A 22,993-nucleotide genomic window follows, 5' to 3' on the forward strand; every position below is an offset into this window, starting at 1 on the left:
CTTGCGCTAGCTTCTGTTAGCCAGCATTAGCCTTAATTAGCGTGAGCAAGTAAACTAACAGTGAACGTTTTTACATGAAATACAGCCCAAAAACCCTGCTGACAAACGTTTGCTTATTAAATACATTCTATACTATAATAATACAAACGTTTCATTGCCTCTCTGTGACAACAAAGTTGTTTAAATAAGGGGAGAAAAGTAGCTAAAACCAATGTATTTGGATGGGACAGGAAGTACCATTGGCAACCGGAAGTCAGCCGGAAGTGCCTACTTTCAGCTTGTGCAAGTGGAGTATCAGTGTGAGAGGCCAGCCAAGCTGATAGCAACGCCGGGAGCTGGATTCGATGTCTCCCGGTGTTGGTGACGAACGTAATCTCCGTGCGCCACCTGCCCCCCCCCCCCCCCCCCCCCCCCCCCCCCCGGAATTTGATCTTTTCAATTCTGATTTGGGGCCACTTTCATATGTGGGTCCAAAATCAGATACAGGTCTGAATTTTTGCAATGTGACCTCAGTCTGAACAGTCGTGTCAGAATTCATGTGACTTTTACGTCACTAGATTGTCATTCATCATAATTCTGTGCTAGCGGGAGTCACTGTGAATACAGACATGGAAAACAGCTGCGATGGAGGTGGTCAGTGAGTATTTGGGGTGACTCTTCTATACAAGCTAAATATATCATAACCGGTCTGTTAGGAAGCATATTGAAAGAAGACATGGCTGTCTTTCACCGCCTCCTCGCCCCCGTTATCATCTGCTCATGAACGATCTGGCCTCCACTGCACATCAACGTAAATATTAAACCATAAACTGTGACTTCAGTGTCCTCCTCGTTTATCTTTGTCTTCATTATTGTTCATTTGTGCACGCAGGTCAGTTCAGGAGCAGTGGATCTGATATTGGCCACATTTAAGAAATAAATAATGTGAACAGCCAAACAAAAAGGAAATCTGATCCGAGCATTAATCATCTGATCTCGTCATGGCCACCTGGACGGGGAGACGCCACATAGAACACGATTTTTCCTGTTAAAGGAACACGCCAACATTATGGAAAATATGCTTACTGTCTCCGGAGTCAGACAAGAAGATAGATACCAATCTAAACTCTGCGTTTAGTAGAGAGCTAGCCTAGCACAGCACAAATTAATGGGGACAGATACGGACCAGTAGCCTATAGCTTAAAACTCTGGGAGAGGTGTTTTTGGCCAACAGCTAGGCTAGTGGTCCGTATCCACCCCCATTCATGTGTGCTAAGCTAGGCTAGTGGTCTGTATCCACCCCCATTCATGTGTGCTAAACTAGGCTAGTGGTCTGTATCCACCCCCATTCATGTGTGCTAAACTAGGCTAGTGGTCTGTATCCACCCCCATTCATGTGTGCTAAACTAGGCTAGTGGTCTGTATCCACCCCCATTCATGTGTGCTAAACTAGGCTAGTGGTCTGTATCCACCCCCATTCATGTGTGCTAAACTAGGCTAGTGGTCTGTATCCACCCCCATTCATGTGTGCTAAACTAGGCTAGTGGTCTGTATCCACCCCCATTCATGTGTGCTAAACTAGGCTAGCTGGTCTGTATCCACCCCCATTCATGTGTGCTAAACTAGGCTAGCTGGTCTGTATCCACCCCCATTCATGTGTGCTAAACTAGGCTAGTGGTCTGTATCCACCCCCATTCATGTGTGCTAAACTAGGCTAGTGGTCTGTATCCACCCCCATTCATGTGTGCTAAGCTAGGCTAGTGGTCTGTATCCACCCCCATTCATGTGTGCTAAACTAGGCTAGTGGTCTGTATCCACCCCCATTCATGTGTGCTAAACTAGGCTAGTGGTCTGTATCCACCCCCATTCATGTGTGCTAAACTAGGCTAGTGGTCTGTATCCACCCCCATTCATGTGTGCTAAACTAGGCTAGTGGTCTGTATCCACCCCCATTCATGTGTGCTAAACTAGGCTAGTGGTCTGTATCCACCCCCATTCATGTGTGCTAAACTAGGCTAGTGGTCTGTATCCACCCCCATTCATGTGTGCTAAACTAGGCTAGTGGTCTGTATCCACCCCCATTCATGTGTGCTAAACTAGGCTAGTGGTCTGTATCCACCCCCATTCATGTGTGCTAAGCTAGGCTAGCTTGCAGCCGAATAGCTCTCTACTGAAGGTACAGCGAGGAAATGAGTATATATCTTCCTGTCTGACTCTGAAGAAGACTGAGCATATATCCCATAATGTTGACGTGTTCCTTTAAGACAGGATGATGTCCTGAAGATATCCCATCACTCAGGCCCTGTCCACACGAGCGTTTGGATTTAATATAACCGAAGTTTGAAAAAAATAAAACTCCGTCCACACAGGTGAACACAGGTGAACAACCGTGTATAACTGCGTACCCACGGCACCAGCAACCGTTACATGTAGTACAATGCCAAAACAGTAGGCGGCGATGTTGTTCAGACATGAAGGCCATTTCAACCAATCAGAAAAGGCTGAACGCTCACTAAACTTCCTGTTTAGAAACACAGCTGGACCCTATAGACCACCGTAACACTTCCGGGATTCTGAAATCAGGGAGGAGATTGCGGGGGGGTCAAATGAATGAATGTGGACGAGAGCCGTGATGTAAGTGGTTGCCGATACGGCTGTGGGGGTGCTAGAGACATGATCCAATAGACGTTTATGCGCCTCGCTCTCCTGAACACGGCGTGACCCATAACTAATCGATCAGAACTAAATCGGCAGAGAAAAAGCCCATTTTAAAGCACCTATTCCGCATGGACATGCGCAGAGTGCCCATGGAGTCTGGACGACGCGAGATGACGCTCGAATGAATGTGGACTGTTCCATCAGAGGGGGGAGCTTCGATGGTCATGTAAGTGGCTACAGACCGCTGCACTTAAATATAAACATTAGTCTACCTGTAGACTCAATGAGGTAATTGTAGATGTCGCCATAAGACGCGTCTGGCCATTTAGTGGGATAATTTTTTCATTATCCTGTTCGGCTGGCCACCGAAGCTCCCCCCTCTGATAGAACGGTCCACATTCATTTGAGCGTCATCTCGCGTCGTCCAGACTCCATGGGCACTCTGCGCATGTCCATGCGGAATAGGTGCTTTAAAATGGGCTTTTTCTCTGCCGATTTAGTTCTGATCGATTAGTTATGGGTCACGCCGTGTTCAGGAGAGCGAGGCGCATAAACGTCTATTCGATCATGTCTCTAGCACCCCCACAGCCGTATCGGCAACCACTTCCATCACGGCTCTCGTCCACATCCATTCATTTGACCCCCCCGCAATCTCCTCCCTGATTTCAATGTAACGCGGAAGTGTAGTGGTCTATTGATCATTTTGCCAACGGAACATTATATTTTCAGCAAAGAAAGAAACTGCAATAAACAAACGGATACATTCACTGTGTGTTCTGCCTCTCATTTTGTTGATGAAACAAAACCATCAGCAACACAATTTACCACGCAACTGCAAAACCGCAAAACTTCACCCTGGGCACCGGTTTCAAAGACCGCGGTTGCAGTGTAGCAAATCCCCGGTTGTGTGTGGCCGAACAGTGCAACTGCGCACATACAATCACGGTTACATTAAACCCAGCGCTCGTGTGGACGGGGCCTCAGGTCAACCTGGCTGTGACCGGTGACACATAATATATACATCAATGGCCAAAGAGCAAAACCTCCTATCTGAAACATTTACTTTCTTACAAAATGCCATTTTTAAGGATACCCAAATACAATACAGTTTTTGGACTATATTACTATATTATGTGTTAACAAGACCGACCAAGTTCGCAAAGTGCAGATAGGAGGGTTTTCCCACACTTTTCTCTTATGCAGTTAGGATGTTTTGCTCTTCGGCCATTTTCTGTATTGTTCAGCCATAGTTCAGTGTCCTGGTGTTGAGGCTCGTCTATAGAGATATGTCTAGATTATATAGTGTTTCATTCACAGGGACTGGTGTTGAGGCTCGGTCTATAGAGATGTCTAGATTATATAGTGTTTCATTCACAGGGACTGGTGTTGAGGCTCGGTCTATAGAGATATGTCTAGATTATATAGTGTTTCATTCACAGGGACTGGTGTTGAGGCTCGGTCTATAGAGATGTGTCTAGATTATATAGTGTTTCATTCACAGGGACTGGTGTTGAGGCTCGGTCTATAGAGATATGTCTAGATTATATAGTGTTTCATTCACAGGGACTGGTGTTGAGGCTCGGTCTATAGAGATGTCTAGATTATATAGTGTTTCATTCACAGGGACTGGTGTTGAGGCTCGGTCTATAGAGATATGTCTAGATTATATAGTGTTTCATTCACAGGGACTGGTGTTGAGGCTCGGTCTATAGAGATGTGTCTAGATTATATAGTGTTTCATTCACAGGGACTGGTGTTGAGGCTCGGTCTATAGAGATGTGTCTAGATTATATAGTGTTTCATTCACAGGGACTGGTGTTGAGGCTCGGTCTATAGAGATATGTCTAGATTATATAGTGTTTCATTCACAGGGACTGGTGTTGAGGCTAGGTCTGGAGTTATAGAACAAACCAGTATCCCAAATTTATTTTCCGAACATCCTCTGGTGTCCACAAGCCAAAACCCCATATTTCTCCTAAACCACCGCGGCATACACAGTCTCATAGCGGCAAGCCCAGTCATATATTTAATAATAAAATTGAGACCCACTAGCCGGGTATAGTATCCCACTTTCACACTTATCCAAAACTCTGCAGCTCGATTACTAACTCATACAAAGAGAAGAGAACATATCACTCCAGTCCTAGCCACTCTGCACTGGCTTCCAATAAATCATAGAATTGATTTTAAGGTCCTTTTCCTGACATATAAAGCTCTTAATGAGCAAGGCCCAAAATACATAGCAAATTCCCTAGTTAGTTATCTGCCCTCAAGAACGCTACGGTCATCCACTACAGGTTTACTAGACACACCCAGAAACCAAAAGAGGATAGGAAGTATGGCATTTGCCAACTATGCCCCAAAACTATGGAACACACTACCAACACACATCAGAAACGCCAGCTCCATACACATTTTTAAAGGGGCTATGTACTGCTATTCCTAGCACTATTTGGGCAACTTTACACAATTCCTGTTAGTCTATTGAAGACATCTGTAAGTTTTTTTTCAAAATAAATGCATTGTTTTATATTTCTAATCAAGTACTCAAAACCATCATTTTTCAGCTTCAAGATTTCAGGCTGTTATGGCCTGGCTCCGCCCCTAAAGCACTTTGAGTGACAGTCAGCCCACACAGTCTGCTACTGGTAGACTGAGAGAGATAGAGAGAGAGAGAGCGATAGGGGGGGTGGGAGAGAGAGCGAGAGAGAGAGAGAGAGAGCTTCTTCCAGAGCGAAATCCGACACCTCTGCACACACTCGGAGAGTCGGAGGGAGAGAGAGAGAGAGAGAGGGGGGGGGGGGGTGGGAGAGAGAGAGAGCTTCTTCCAGAGCGAAACCCGACACCTCTGCACACACTCGGAGAGTCGGAGGGAGAGAGAGAGAGAGAGGGGGGGGGGTGGGAGAGAGAGAGAGAGAGAGCTTCCAGAGCGAAACCCGACACCTCTGCAGTGCACACACTCCAGAGGGAGTGCCGCGTGTGCCGCGCAGCAGGTCCCCCCCCCCCCCCAAGTTCCCCCTCTCTCTCCATCTCTCTCTCCCTCTCTCCCTCCAGAGCGCACGCAGAGGCGTCGGGCCCCACTCCGCCTCGCAGCATGAGGAAGTGGCTTCCACTCGCTGTCTAGTCTAGGTAGAATGGGGGCGGGCATTAGCTCCAACCACAGAGCCAATCGCATCACTGTGCGCTACCCAGCGGCCGTATGACGTGACTCAGCCGTTCAAATCAAAATGGCCTGCTTTACTGGAGGAGGAAAGGGGCTGAGCTGAATCAGAGCAATCCGCCAATATGGTATTTAGACACTAAAACACATTGATACGAACTCCTATTACTATAATACAATGCTAGAGACTGAAAAATGACATTTATAGTACATGTCACCTTTAAAGGACAATTTAAAACGTACCTATACAGTCTAGCTTACAAATAGTGTACCATGCCTTAGGGAAAGCGAGTATCTTATTGAAATGTTTTTATTATTGTTTTTATTTTTTATGTACTGATCTTTTACTGAAACGTTATTTTACTGTACTTTGCCTATTGCCGTACTTTTATTACTGTTGTCTTACTAATGTGATGCTTTTATTTTACTTTTATCTTTATTTTTTATTTATTTATTTCTATTTTTATATTTTATTTTAAACATTGATCTTAACTGATCACTGTGACTTTATTACTTTTATCGTTATATATGCCTATGTTTGTGTACAGCACTTTGAGCTACATAACATGTATGAAAGGTGCTTTATAAATACTTACTTACTTATCATACTTTTTACCTAACCCTAATCTTCTCTTCTCAAGATTTTTGACTACACTGCATTTACCACCACTGTTCATAGCATATCACAGTCCCAATCTGCCTGCCTTTTTGTGACTATCAAAGCTTCCAGACCCTGACAACATTCTCCAAGCTAATCATCTCGCCGTCCTAGTTCCTCTCGGTCCGAAATTCCCGCCTATCTAGCACTAGAACTAAACAAATAAAAATAGCCCAATTCCTATTTCCCCAGAGTCCCCTCTTATCTACGTTCTACCGCTCCACGCCTCACTCCTATCTCAAGTAATTATCTGTCCCTAAATTATGTGCTTGGATCACCTCAGCTATTAGATTCACCAGTCAATCATACAAATTCGCCGTACTGTCCCTTATCTTAGGTTTGCAGAACCCGGCACAACCTCCTAACCGTGAAACTCTGTCACTCCATTCCATAATTAGCGCCCCTAACATCAGCCCTAGCCTGTCCCTAAATATGACTAATAACTAATCGTCGGGCCGCCACTTTTAAACAACAACAACAAAATAAAAAAGTTCCATCCCCCCGCTAACATAGGCTTGGCATTAAACACGCTGCCCATATTCACTGCCCTAAACCCCAAGCAAGCGGGCCGAAAGCGGCCTCCTGCCTCTGAATAATCACACAGCAATTACAGCTCATGGCTGCATATTTACTGGACAACAAGCGCGCCCCCTTTATCTTTGGACAGTCTAACTAATCACCGCTCCACCATCTCTGTACGCAAAAAACAACACCCACCCCGGGCCCCAACTAGTGGCCACACAACCAAATTCTCCCGTTCTCCCCTTCCAGACAGCAAAACCCTGCAACCGCAATACCTTATAATGACTATACCCAACCCCGGCTTTATTTCTCCATGCCCCAAACGTGTAGGGGCCGTGGCGCTGAGCAGCTAGCCACCCCAAACCCACTAACTACACATCTTCTACGTGGGACATCATAGAACGGGACACGACGCCACCATTCTGTGGTATATTCTAAGCACATACCTAAGGTTATTTACAGTACAATGAGGTTGTTATCTGGAAGGAGGGAAAGATCATAAGTGATAGAATGGTCTCTTCATCTGACTTCAAATATAGCCAGCAAGGAATAAACGTGCAGTCAAGACCACAGAGTTCTAATTCAAACTCATATATTTATTGCCGAGAGGCCCAAAGGTGAAAATGCATCAGTTACATACAGGGATTATTCATCATTTTTACATCATGATGTACAAAAGGATTGATGAGGTTTACATAATTATAGCCCATTCACGGTGGCTCTCACATCAAAACAAGTCTGCACATAAAATTTGTCATGTTTATCAATGGAATAGACTACTCCTTTTGCCACCACCTAGTTAAACCTGGTCTAAGATAGGCATCGTACTCTGGCTGGGAGATATAACGATAACGATAAATATCGCGATATATTTTAATAATCGATATCGAATATCGAAATTAAATTTTTTTGTGTGACCTGCAACAGGGCAGTTTTAAAACCAGAGACAGTGGACAGACTTGTCTTTCTTGCCTGCAACTTAAAGTAATGGCTTTGCTTGTCCAAATGACAATACTGACCAAATTGAGATTTATTTTTCTCTTGTCCATTTATTTTGTTTGCTTTCTAATTTAAAATACAGTTTGAAACAGTCTGTACACAGTAGGCTATGTGTGCTAGCAGAGCTAGACTCCAGTCACGAGTCACGGTGCACATGTGCGGTGGTTTGTCCACCAAAAAAGCGCCAAAAGATCGAAAATAAACTAGCCGAGCCAGAACTGTTCAACTCCCCTGGAGCCACAGCCAGCAGAGAAGCCGGTTTACTTTCGCTTTTAAACCAGCTGCAGCCTGAGAACTGGAGTGTGAGGGGATGTAACACTAAAGATGGCGGCAATGACAAAGAATTGCTGCAAAATAAACATACATCTGTTGTTAAAAATAAAAATGTTTTAATACTTATAACAATTCGATAATTATCGATATCGAGAAATATGATAACATTATCATATCGTTATCGCGATATGATTTTTTTCCATATCGCCCAGCCCTACCCTGCTCTATATCACCATAAACAGTGATTATTCCATACAGTTTACTTACGTCGTGGCAAGAGTACAGTCTGTGGAGCTGGTGGAGGCCAGAAAACCCCCTGGGGTGGGAATATCTGTCTGGCCTGTCTCTGTAACCATGCGTGTCCTATTATATACCCTGATTATCCACAAATAATAGCACATTAATACATTTGGTCCATTAATACGTTTGGTCCAATTAGATTTCTTGATTCTATATATGGAGTCTCCTCTGTTGCAATTGGTTCTGGATTCTAAAAACAGGCGTTCTTCTGTTTCTTGGGTCCCAATCAGATGATCTTCTGGGGGAGGCGGCCCGCCCCCCACCAATCTCCTCGTTGTGTGGGCTGTGGTTTCTTGATGAGCACAGAGTCTTAACCCTAAAACCTTTTCTATATTTGTAGCTTTAATGTAATGTTACATATATATTCAGCATTAAACCAATGTGGCGTTGTCTATATTTTAATACCAGATTCCCTATATAAAGTATACTGAATTAATAGTTCTAAGGTTTTAGATTCTAGCAAGCTTTACAACCAGAGTGAAATAGCATTATTACTTAAATAACCAGTTTGACATTCTAAATGATATTCAAATACCTTTTATCTACTAAGTCAGTTTCCTTTTAAAATGATATGGTTTAGTTTCCTACAGATCTCCACTCTTGAGCGTGGGAAGCTCTACTCATCTTAGTCATATTTGTACTTTAGGCAACCTGAACCAAAACCTGGAAAATAAGAAAAAGAAAACAGCATCACTTTTGAAGTTAACAACATATAGAGACAATTAAAACATTTCCCCAAACAAGTTTGACCCAAGGAATTCAGTACAATTGTTATTTTTTAAGATTCAAACACATCTTGGTTACATTTCAGGACAGAAAAAGCAAAAAACGCTGAAAAAAACATATCACATCTCTATTTTCCCTTTTTACTAAAATGTAGTGCATTGGACGAGATCGATTTAGGTTAATATTGGAAATAATATTGTAATAAAGATTGTCTCCATGCTGTTATGCCCTAAATATTATAGTTTTGCATAAACAATTCTATAGAGACAAATTAACACATTTTCCCATGCGATTTTGATCAGTGATTTATTTATTGTTAAGGTTCAAACTATATGTTTTCATATGCACTGGATATCATGGACTGGATATCTTCTTTGTTGACACAACATTCAAGTCTTTTTTTCTATTTGTATTTTGTGCCCTAGACTACTAATCATCATCATCACTAAAACAATAGTCTATCTCTTCGATCGCCATCTTTCCTCCACCTCATCACACTCGTACTCTCCATCCTGCAACCTCTGTATGAAAAGTGCTATACAAATAAAGTTATTATTATTATTATTATTATCCTCCTCATCCATGTTATTTTTTTGCGTAATCTGCCTCCTTATCAAGCGCTTCTTGCTCTTCTGACTCCACTTTCTGGGCCAGTACCTCAACAAGAGAAGGACGGAGGATGGGTCCAGCCGTCCAGACAGGTTCTAACACCTCCTCATCCATTGTTTTTCCCAGTCCATACTTTGATCATAGGCTTTGGGCCTCTTGAATATTGGCTGTTCTGCTCTTTTGTAGCAGGCGACTCTGAAGTTGGCTTGCTGTACATGTGGGATGAGACAGACCTTGGGGGGAGGCAGGTGTTCAAGGTCTACTTTGGAGTTTGCATCAGGACTTTATCAGCACCCATCATTTTCTGCAGCATCTTGGCTCACACAGCATCAACTGATTTCATCCGACCATGGCCACCCATAATGCATGTGAAGGACTCCATCTCCTGTTGGAGCTCATCTGTTACCAGCAACAATGCGCCAAGCTGACTTCTGGAATCTAGGGTTCTTCTGCAGATTATTCAACGGATTCACCCGTCTCTTTCCTTTTAAAGCGCTGGCACAGTCATCCCCAGAAAAGTCATAGTATCCCAGCAGAGTGCTGCAGTACTCTGAGCCCAGAGACTCAGCCAGTTCAGACACATGTATTAGCTTGCAGTGCCAAGGTGCCAGTGCCGTGGTCCAGGTATATGGAGAGGTTGGTCATGCTGACATGGTAGATGAGGATCATCAGTATATAGAGGTAGGTCATGCTGACATGGTAGAGGAGGATCATCAGTATATAGAGAGGTTGGTCATGCTGACATGGTAGAGGAGGATCATCAGTATAGAGGTTGGTCATGCTGACATGGTAGAGGAGGATCATCAGTATATAGAGGTTGGTCATGCTGACATGGTAGAGGAGGATCATCAGTATATAGAGGTAGGTCATGCTGACATGGTAGATGAGGATCATCAGTATATAGAGGTTGGTCATGCTGGTAGAGGAGGATCATCAGTATAGAGGTTGGTAATGCTGACATGGTAGAGGAGGATCATCAGTATATAGAGGTTGGTCATGCTGGTAGAGGAGGATCATCAGTATAGAGGTTGGTAATGCTGACATGGTAGAGGAGGATCATCAGTATATAGAGGTTGGTCATGCTGGTAGAGGAGGATCATCAGTATAGAGGTTGGTAATGCTGACATGGTAGAGGAGGATCATCAGTATATAGAGGTTGGTCATGCTGGTAGAGGAGGATCATCAGTATAGAGAGGTTGGTCATGCTGACATGGTAGAGGAGGATCATCAGTATATGAGAGGTTGGTCATGCTGATTGATTGATAACTTTATTAACAGATTGCAGAATGGGTACAGTACAGGTCAATACATGTTAAGGGGATGCAGACCAGAGAAAGACTTCCGTCTTGTTTACATCAGGGTCCCCCATTTTCAATTCATCATAACATATATGACACACACGACATACAGATAGACAGTACTGCTACATCTAGACATTTATGACATACCAGATTTGCAAATACAGTACTGTTTGTGATACAAGAAGGGTCCAGAAAAGAGAGTATATACATTTGACGTAGAAACTGTACATTGGAGGAGGTTGGGTAGGTGGGGTGGGGGACTGTACATTGGAGGTGGTTGGGTGGGTGGGGGGGCTGTACAACTGTACAAGCAAAACTGTACATTGGAATATTGACAAAACCATACTTGGTCATTTACTGTACATTGGAGGGGGTTGGGTTAGGACATTTACAGGGGCCAGTTTCGAATTGCAGTCTCCCGTAGGTGTTCTTTGAGAGTGGTTTTGAAAGTGCTGACATGGTAGAGGAGGATCATCAGTATATAGAGAGGTTGGTCATGCTGGTAGAGGAGGATCATCATTGTTTGTCTTGGCAAAAAAGCCATCGGGAGAGCCAAGTGCATGAGGCGAGAGAGGGTAATGCATGAGTTCTTGGAGATTGATGGGCATATCCAGATCCAACGTAGACCTTGAACGCCTGCCTCCTCCCAAGGTCTGTCTCATCCCACATGTACAGCGAGTCAACTTCAGAGTTGCCTGCTACAAAAGAGCAGACCAGCCAATATTTGAGAGGCCCAAACCCTATGATCAGGATATGGGCTGGGAGAAGAAGATGGATGAGGGGGTGTTAGAGCCTGTCTGGACAGTTTGACCCATCCTCCCACACAGAGGCACTGTACAAGAAGGGCCAGAGCCGACTCTACTTCCTCAGAAGGCTGAGATCCTTCAATGTCTGTACAAGGATGTTGAGGATGTTCTATGAGTCGGTGGTGGCGGGCGCCTTCTTGTACGCTGTGACCTGCTGGGGCAGAGCAGGTCAGGGGAGCAGGGGACACAAACAGGCTGGATAAGCTGGTCAGGAAGGCCAGTAGCGTGGTTGGGGTGGAGCTGGACTCCCTAGCGAGGGTGGCGGAGAGGAGGAGCTCCAGGCCATCAGGGAAAACCCCTCCCACCCACTATACACAGACTTGGCTGACAGGAGCATGTTCAGTGCTAGGCTCACACTACCTAAATGCAGCACTGAACGGCACAGGAAGTCCTTCATTCCAACAGCCATCAGACTATACAATGCATCACTGAGCACAGAGTGGCAGTTACCATCTTCCTGGACTCTTACTTTTGAAACAGCACTGTGCAATATTACACCTACTGTAGACCTCAGTATATTTTTACTGTATATTTTATTCCATTTTTATTCTACTCTTATCTTAGGCAATTTGATTTGTTTTGTTATTCTTATTCGTGACCTGTTCTGTCTAAATGTTGAGCGATTTGCAGTGTCAAATTTCCCTCAGGATAATAAAAGTATTTCTATTCTATTCTCTTGTTGTGGTACTGGCCCAGAAAGCGGAGTCAGAAGAGCAAGAAGCTCTTAACACATTGAGTGCCTCGCCCCTTTGACCATATATGGGCTAGAGTGCCAATAAGGAAGTCAATGGGAGGTCGGGGAAATTTGCGAAGGCTTAAACTATATCTTAAATTATGGCTATGGGTCTAAAACACCTCTCGCTTATCAATGACTTGCTTGCAGTTAACATGTACGAAACAGATTGTTTTTTCATTGGTACATTACCGTTTTATACCGTTTTGAATAAGAGTATAGTTTTGGAGAGTTCTAGTAATTCCAGAGAAATTCCGCGATAATAGCTCTTTAGTGGAATACACAAAATACGATGTCATTTTTCGGTTGATTTATAAATCGCTTTCAAATAAACGCTAGATTATCGATAGTATATGTGTACGTATGCACGCTAGAGAAGCGGGCTGAAAAATCTATTATTCATGACCTGGTCAGCACTAACTTCATACACACACACGCAGACACGCTGCGATGGCTGAGAAAAAAAACATCTGATTAACCCAATACTGGTAAAATAGAGTCCTTACCTCACATCAGATGTTATAGTCCAAAAAACATAATCGAAAGCTGCTCCCAGCCTCCCCAGTGAATGTGGTAACAGATACTGCTTGCCAGAGAAGGGAAAACCCCGGACCGGACTTGCCCACCCAATCCAATCCAATGATGTGCAATACCATCCGGGAGACGATAGGCGGCGGTATTTGCCATTTTCGAGCTCAGACCCATTCCCAATGATAACGTCAGCCTGGATGGATGAAAAATTCATGGATATTGCTAATTAAAAAATTTGTTTTCTCGTTCCTTGGCACTCAACGCATGGCGAGTTATGCCGACTAATCTCGTCATTGGCACTCAATGTGTTAATAAGGAGGCAGATTATGCAAAAAGTAACGTGGATGAGGAGGCTGGAGAATATGAGTGTGATGAGGAGGAAGAGATGGACATAGACTTTGACATTGCTTCGGCGATGATGATGATTAGTAGTTTAGGTTTGAATGTTGTGCCAACAGAGAAGATGTACTGTAATAGCACTTTGTTTAAACCTTAACAAAACATATTTCACTGGATTTCAAATTGTATAGGAAAATGTGATAATTTTTGTCTATGTAGGACTTAGTCTTTTCACATTCGTCTTCCACTTTTGGCCATGTTTACACAAATTTTTTTTTTTTTTTAATCCACTTTTTCTCCCATTTTCTATATATTTTCTCCCATCCCAATTTTCGTATCATCCAATTCAACCCTCCCCTGTCACGGACGCTGTTTCTTGCCTCCCACAAGCCGGCTGCAATGTGGACTAAGTCATACATAGCACAAGTCCCCTCCGGTACCTGAGGTAACAGCAGTCGCATCTTTTCACCTGCGCAGCTCGATCTCTCAGTGGCGAGGAGTAACGCGTGGGAGGCTCACGCTGCCCCCGACACTTCCTGATTCTACTGCGCAGGCGCACCAACCGACCTGTAGGAGTCGCTGTCCACAACGCCCGATCCCCACCCATCAGTTTCCCACCCCCTAATACGGCCAATGTGTATTAGTACGGACGACCAGCTAAACTGAAAGCAAATGTGGAGCGCTGGGCTCGAACTGACGAGCCCAGCGTTTCCAGCATTTTGTGGCGAGCGCCTTGCCCACTACGCCACGTAGCCGCCCACAAAATCTACAATATTTAGGGCATAACGGCATGGAGACAATCTTTATTACAATATTAACCTCAATCGATCTCGTCCAATGCACTACATTTGAGTAAAAAGGGAAAATATAGATGTGATATACGTTTTTTCAGCGTTTTTTTTTCTGTCCTGAAATGTAACCAAGATGTGTTTGTATCTTAAAAATAACAATTGTACTGAATTCCTTAGGTCAAACTTGGTTGGGAAAATGTTTTAATTTGTCTCTATATGTTAACTTCAAAAGTTATTTTTCTTATTTTTCAGGTTTTGGTTCAGGATGGGTGTAATAAAGGGTTAAGAATAAACCCCAGGGGACATTATTTCAACCTGTTACCTGTCAGAATCTTAAAATACACTTCAAGGATTAATAAAAAGAATCCACCCCATGCAGGTGGATCTCTGTTTCCATCTCTAGACTAATAAGGTCGAGGGCTGCCAACCTAATGCAGGCCAGGTTACAGTCATAATACAGGAGAACTCCATGATGGATATTGGACGTGATCTTGACGCAGGGGTTGATGATGACACTCAGCTGGCCGGAGCGCTCCAGGAGCTGTTGCTGACGCGCATTATAATGCAGATGGACACGTAGAGGGTAAAGGTTCGTTCTTAATCCATTATCTTTCCGTCAATCTCCCTCTCTGACATTCCACTGCCTCACCGTCTCCATACGGTCTTTCACTCCCCATCTTCCTGACCTCTAATCATGTTCCTCATTGGCTGCCCTCTGTGTGCATCTCACTCTCCGATTGGACACGTTTCTATTCCTTAGGTTCCTTGCTTTTGTTTTGATTGTGAGCCCCGGCTTGTGTGTCCGTGTCTGTGGGCGACGGCCCGGGAATACTGATGAGCCGCTCCGACCTGATCTCATCACCGCTGAGTAACTACTACTACAGTCCGACGGTCACTGTGGTCAGGAGTGAGTTTGTTTCAGGACACTGCGGTACTGTGTGTGCAGAGGTGCTGCAAGACAACCTTCTAACAGTCACCACCAGAGGAGCCCCAACCTGACCATTTCAATTAGAGAACTGCTGACTCATGCCACACACAGTACCCCCCTTTTAGAGAACTGCTGACTCGTGCCACACACACAGTACCCCCCTTTTAGAGAACTGCTGACTCATGCCACACACACAGTACCCCCCTTTTAGAGAACTGCTGACTCGTGCCACACACACAGTACCCCCCTTTTAGAGAACTGCTGACTCGTGCCACACACACAGTACCCCCCTTTTAGAGAACTGCTGACTCATGCCACACACACAGTACCCCCCTTTTAGAGAGAACTGCTGACTCGTGCCACACACACAGTACCCCCCTTTTAGAGAACTGCTGACTCGTGCCACACACACAGTACCCCCCTTTTAGAGAACTGCTGACTCATGCCACACACACAGTACCCCCCTTTTAGAGAACTGCTGACTCATGCCACACACACAGTACCCCCCTTTTAGAGATAACTGCTGACTCGTGCCACACACACAGTACCCCCCTTTTAGAGAGAACTGCTGACTCGTGCCACACACACAGTACCCCCCTTTTAGAGAGAACTGCTGACTCATGCCACACACACAGTACCCCCCTTTTAGAGAGAACTGCTGACTCGTGCCACACACAGTACCCCCCTTTTAGAGAGAACTGCTGACTCGTGCCACACACACAGTACCCCCCTTTTAGAGAACTGCTGACTCGTGCCACACACACAGTACCCCCCTTTTAGAGAACTGCTGACTCGTGCCACACACACAGTACCCCCCTTTTAGAGAACTGCTGACTCGTGCCACACACACAGTACCCCCCTTTTAGAGAGAACTGCTGACTCGTGCCACACACACAGTACCCCCCTTTTAGAGAGAACTGCTGACTCATGCCACACACACAGTACCCCCCTTTTAGAGAACTGCTGACTCGTGCCACACACAGTACCCCCCTTTTAGAGAACTGCTGACTCGTGCCACACACAGTACCCCCCTTTTAGAGAACTGCTGACTCGTGCCACACACAGTACCCCCTTTTAGAGAGAACTGCTGACTCGTGCCACACACACAGTACCCCCCTTTTAGAGAGAACTGCTGACTCGTGCCACACACACAGTACCCCCCTTTTAGAGAGAACTGCTGACTCGTGCCACACACACAGTACCCCCCTTTTAGAGAACTGCTGACTCGTGCCACACACACAGTACCCCCCTTTTAGAGAACTGCTGACTCGTGCCACACACACAGTACCCCCCTTTTAGAGAGAACTGCTGACTCGTGCCACACACACAGTACCCCCCTTTTAGAGAACTGCTGACTCGTGCCACACACACAGTACCCCCCTTTTAGAGAACTGCTGACTCGTGCCACACACACAGTACCCCCTTTTAGAGAACTGCTGACTCGTGCCACACACACAGTACCCCCCTTTTAGAGAACTGCTGACTCGTGCCACACACACAGTACCCCCCTTTTAGAGAGAACTGCTGACTCGTGCCACACACACAGTACCCCCTTTTAGAGAGAACTGCTGACTCGTGCCACACACACAGTACCCCCCTTTTAGAGAGAACTGCTGACTCGTGCCACACACACAGTACCCCCCTTTTAGAGAACTGCTGACTCATGCCACACACAGTACCCCCCTTTTAGAGAGAACTGCTGACTCGTGCCACACACAGTACCCCCCTTTTAGAGAACTGCTGACTCGTGCCACACACACAGTACCCCCCTTTTAGAGAACTGCTGACTCATGCCACACACAGTACCCCCTTTTAGAGAGAACTGCTGACTCGTGCCACACACACAGTACCCCCCTTTTAGAGAACTGCTGACTCGTGCCACACACACAGTACCCCCCCTTTTAGAGAACTGCTGACTCGTGCCACACACACAGTACCCCCCCTTTTAGAGAACTGCTGACTCGTGCCACACACACAGTACCCGCCTTTTAGAGAGAACTGCTGACTCGTGCCACACACACAGTACCCCCTTTTAGAGAGAACTGCTGACTCGTGCCACACACACAGTACCCCCCCTTTTAGAGAACTGCTGACTCGTGCCACACACACAGTACCCCCTTTTAGAGAGAACTGCTGACTCGTGCCACACACACAGTACCCCCCTTTTAGAGAGAACTGCTGACTCATGCCACACACACAGTACCCCCCTTTTAGAGAGAACTGCTGACTCGTGCCACACACAGTACCCCCCTTTTAGAGAACTGCTGACTCGTGCCACACACACAGTACCCCCCTTTTAGAGAGAACTGCTGACTCATGCCACACACACAGTACCCCCCTTTTAGAGAGAACTGCTGACTCATGCCACACACACAGTACCCCCCTTTTAGAGAACTGCTGACTCGTGCCACACACACAGTACCCCCCTTTTAGAGAGAACTGCTGACTCGTGCCACACACACAGTACCCCCCTTTTAGAGAACTGCTGACTCGTGCCACACACACAGTACCCCCCTTTTAGAGAGAACTGCTGACTCGTGCCACACACACAGTACCCCCCTTTTAGAGAACTGCTGACTCGTGCCACACACACAGTACCCCCCTTTTAGAGAACTGCTGACTCGTGCCACACACACAGTACCCCCCTTTTAGAGAACTGCTGACTCGTGCCACACACACAGTACCCCCCTTTTAGAGAGAACTGCTGACTCGTGCCACACACACAGTACCCCCCTTTTAGAGAGAACTGCTGACTCGTGCCACACACACAGTACCCCCCCTTTTAGAGAGAACTGCTGACTCATGCCACACACACAGTACCCCCCTTTTAGAGAGAACTGCTGACTCGTGCCACACACACAGTACCCCCCTTTTAGAGAACTGCTGACTCGTGCCACACACACAGTACCCCCCTTTTAGAGAACTGCTGACTCGTGCCACACACAGTACCCCCCTTTTAGAGAACTGCTGACTCGTGCCACACACACAGTACCCCCCTTTTAGAGAACTGCTGACTCGTGCCACACACACAGTACCCCCCTTTTAGAGAGAACTGCTGACTCGTGCCACACACACAGTACCCCCCTTTTAGAGAACTGCTGACTCGTGCCACACACACAGTACCCCCTTTTAGAGAACTGCTGACTCGTGCCACACACACAGTACCCCCTTTTAGAGAGAACTGCTGACTCATGCCACACACACAGTACCCCCTTTTAGAGAGAACTGCTGACTCGTGCCACACACACAGTACCCCCCTTTTAGAGAGAACTGCTGACTCGTGCCACACACACAGTACCCCCCTTTTAGAGAGAACTGCTGACTCGTGCCACACACACAGTACCCCCCTTTTAGAGAGAACTGCTGACTCGTGCCACACACACAGTACCCCCCCTTTTAGAGAGAACTGGTGACTCGTGCCACACACACAGTACCCCCTTTTAGAGAGAACTGCTGACTCGTGCCACACACACAGTACCCCCCTTTTAGAGAACTGCTGACTCGTGCCACACACACAGTACCCCCCTTTTAGAGAGAACTGCTGACTCATGCCACACACACAGTACCCCCCTTTTAGAGAACTGCTGACTCATGCCACACACACAGTACCCCCCTTTTAGAGAACTGCTGACTCGTGCCACACACACAGTACCCCCCTTTTAGAGAACTGCTGACTCGTGCCACACACACAGTACCCCCCTTTTAGAGAGAACTGCTGACTCGTGCCACACACACAGTACCCCCCTTTTAGAGAGAACTGCTGACTCGTGCCACACACACAGTACCCCCCTTTTAGAGAGAACTGCTGACTCATGCCACACACACAGTACCCCCCTTTTAGAGAGAACTGCTGACTCATGCCACACACACAGTACCCCCCTTTTAGAGAACTGCTGACTCGTGCCACACACAGTACCCCCCTTTTAGAGAACTGCTGACTCGTGCCACACACACAGTACCCCCCTTTTAGAGAGAACTGCTGACTCGTGCCACACACACAGTACCCCCTTTTAGAGAGAACTGCTGACTCGTGCCACACACACAGTACCCCCCTTTTAGAGAGAACTGCTGACTCGTGCCACACACACAGTACCCCCTTTTAGAGAACTGCTGACTCGTGCCACACACAGTACCCCCCTTTTAGAGAACTGCTGACTCGTGCCACACACACAGTACCCCCCTTTTAGAGAACTGCTGACTCGTGCCACACACACAGTACCCCCCTTTTAGAGAGAACTGCTGACTCGTGCCACACACACAGTACCCCCCTTTTAGAGAACTGCTGACTCGTGCCACACACACAGTACCCCCTTTTAGAGAACTGCTGACTCGTGCCACACACACAGTACCCCCTTTTAGAGAGAACTGCTGACTCATGCCACACACACAGTACCCCCTTTTAGAGAGAACTGCTGACTCGTGCCACACACACAGTACCCCCCTTTTAGAGAGAACTGCTGACTCGTGCCACACACACAGTACCCCCCTTTTAGAGAGAACTGCTGACTCGTGCCACACACACAGTACCCCCCTTTTAGAGAGAACTGCTGACTCGTGCCACACACACAGTACCCCCTTTTAGAGAGAACTGCTGACTCGTGCCACACACACAGTACCCCCCTTTTAGAGAACTGCTGACTCGTGCCACACACACAGTACCCCCCTTTTAGAGAGAACTGCTGACTCGTGCCACACACACAGTACCCCCCTTTTAGAGAACTGCTGACTCGTGCCACACACACAGTACCCCCCTTTTAGAGAACTGCTGACTCATGCCACACACACAGTACCCCCCCTTTTAGAGAACTGCTGACTCGTGCCACACACACAGTACCCCCCCTTTTAGAGAACTGCTGACTCGTGCCACACACACAGTACCCCCCTTTTAGAGAGAACTGCTGACTCGTGCCACACACACAGTACCCCCCTTTTAGAGAGAACTGCTGACTCATGCCACACACACAGTACCCCCTTTTAGAGAGAACTGCTGACTCGTGCCACACACACAGTACCCCCCTTTTAGAGTTACACTCACACACACACATTTCATAGCGCACAACAGGGACGTGAACACAACTTTTGAGGGGCAGGTGATCAAAGGCTGAAAAGGGCACTATACCTGTGTGTGTTTTAACCGAGCGCACGCAGTGTGCGAGCCCAATTTTTAAGGGCCTTTTTTTTTTTTTTGTCTTTTTCCCCCTCCATTTTCCTCCAATTTTCTCCCATCCCAATGTTAGTCGTATGCCAATTCCCAGTCCCTTCCTGGTCGCTGCGCTTTACCCCCCACAGTCAGATCATCTGGGAGAGTGGAGGCTACCACGTGCTTCCTCCGACACACGTCCAGCCAATCACCGCTTCTTTTCACCTGGCAGCGCGGATTCTCATCGAGAGGGCGTAGCGTGTGGGAGGACCACACTATCCCCCTCACGTCCAATCCGCGCTTAGCAGGCGCCCCGACCGAACTGTAGGAGTCGCTGTTTACAACGACCCGGACCCACCCCGCCAGCTTCTCCCACCCTCTAATACAGCCATTGTATTAGTGCAGACGGCCAGCCAAGCTGGTGACAACCCCGGAGCTGTGAGCTGGATTCGAACAGGCGAACCAAGCTCACAGCTCCGGGGTTGGTGATGAACGCAATCTCCGCTCGACCACCTAACCGCCTGGGGGGCCCCCCTTTTTATGCTTTTTGGTGATCATTGAATATTGAACTATAATAATCAGTGCAGGAGCTCACTTATCCTTGAAAGACACTTTTATCACTGACTTAAAAGGCCCATACATCTCCATAAATGTTCAGGGGGGGGGGAATAAGTGCCCTACAGCCCCAAGAAGTGCTGTATATTCTGTATTGTTTAATATAAATGCATTTTTTATTCCAATCCAGATTTGTATTTGAGATTCCCAAATCCCATCGGACTTGACTTCTTCGTGTCCCTCAATGAGTGTAATACCAGCATTCAACTGTATGCGCCACAGCGGTTTCTATCATCATCATCATCACCATCAACGCTATGCATAAAATATATAGGTCCGCGGAGAGGCACGCTGAGGAGGCCGTGCAAACTGCAATGGAATATGGGGCATCTCTCTCTCTTTACCTAATATTTTTATTCTATCCTGACATTTTTCAGTTGGAAGGGCAGTCTATATGATTAATGTTTTTTTTTCTTTTTAAAGGGCACTTTTTTATGAGGCTCAAAAGGGCAGGTGCTCAAGCACCCCTTGGGCTCTATGTGGGCACGTGCCTGGCGCACAACGTGACTAAATTACTTTTCTTTAGCACCCCGTAGGTTAGACTTAACCCCCTGCAGTTCTTCATTCGGAGGGAAGGCAGAGAACAAGGCGGGAGAACGTGCGTCGTGCAAATAAGACATCAGCCTCGCGTTGTGGAAAAAAACAAAACAACAACATCATCTTTAATAGAGCAATTCTTTTCACAATCGTCTCATGTTGTATATAAAGTTATCGGGGTGAAGTCACATGAGAGCAGCCGGGAGACGACAACACAACACGTCGCTGGGCAGGACGCTGGGAGGAAGGAGGAGGCAGGCCGGGTGGGTGGGTGGGCGGGGGGCTTCCCTCGAGGCCCTGGGTTAACAGGACCAGAGCTGCAGGTGGGTGGGTGGGTGGGGGGCTTCCCTCGAGGCCCTGGGTTAACAGGACCAGAGCTGCAGGTGGGTGGGTGGGTGGGGGGCTTCCCTCGAGGCCCTGGGTTAACAGGACCAGAGCTGCAGGCCGGGTGGGTGGGTGGGGGGCTTCCCTCGAGGCCCTGGTTAACAGGACCAGAGCTGCAGGCCGGGTGGGTGGGTGGGGGGCTTCCCTCGAGGCCCTGGTTAACAGGACCAGAGCTGCAGGCCAGGTGGGTGTGGGGGGGGCTTCCCTCGAGGCCCTGGTTAACAGGACCAGAGCTGCAGGCCAGGTGGGTGGGTGGGGGGCTTCCCTCGAGGCCCTGGTTAACAGGACCAGAGCTGCAGGCCGGGTGGGTGGGTGGGGGGGCTTCCCTCGAGGCCCTGGTTTAACAGGACCAGAGCTGCAGGTGGGTGGGTGGGGGGGCTTCCCTCGAGGCCCTGGGGACCAGAGCTGCAGGTGGGTGGGTGGGTGGGGGGCTTCCCTCGAGGCCCTGGGACCAGAGCTGCAGGTGGAGTGGGTGGGGTGGGGGGCTTCCCTCGAGGCCCTGGTTAACAGGACCAGAGCTGCAGGCCGGGTGGGGTGGGTGGGGGGCTTCCCTCGAGGCCCTGGTTAACAGGACCAGAGCTGCAGGCCGGGTGGGTGGGTGGGGGGCTTCCCTCGAGGCCCTGGTTAACAGGACCAGAGCTGCAGGTGGGTGGGGGGGCTTTCCCTCGAGGCCCTGGTTAACAGCTACAGGCCGGGCACTCATCCAGGGGACGGTGAGGAACAAAGAACGCATCCTCCTTCTCCACCACATCTACCAACCCCCACCGTCTCCTATCCAGCCCAGACCCAATATAGAGGAGATATATACTGTGGCATATATATAATTATACAACTGAAGGTCAAACAAGATCGATTTATATATACACACACACACACACACACACACAGCTGAATGTCAAAAGCGATTGATTTAATTTCCTTGTCTTGCCTTGTGTAGCCAATGAGTAAACCATGTTAACTACAGTTATAAAAGTGTTGTTTTTAGTTTGGGAGGAAAGGGTCCC

Source organism: Notolepis coatsorum (assembly GCF_963971535.1).
Source record: "Notolepis coatsorum genome assembly, chromosome: 9".
NCBI lineage: Eukaryota > Metazoa > Chordata > Actinopteri > Aulopiformes > Paralepididae > Notolepis > Notolepis coatsorum.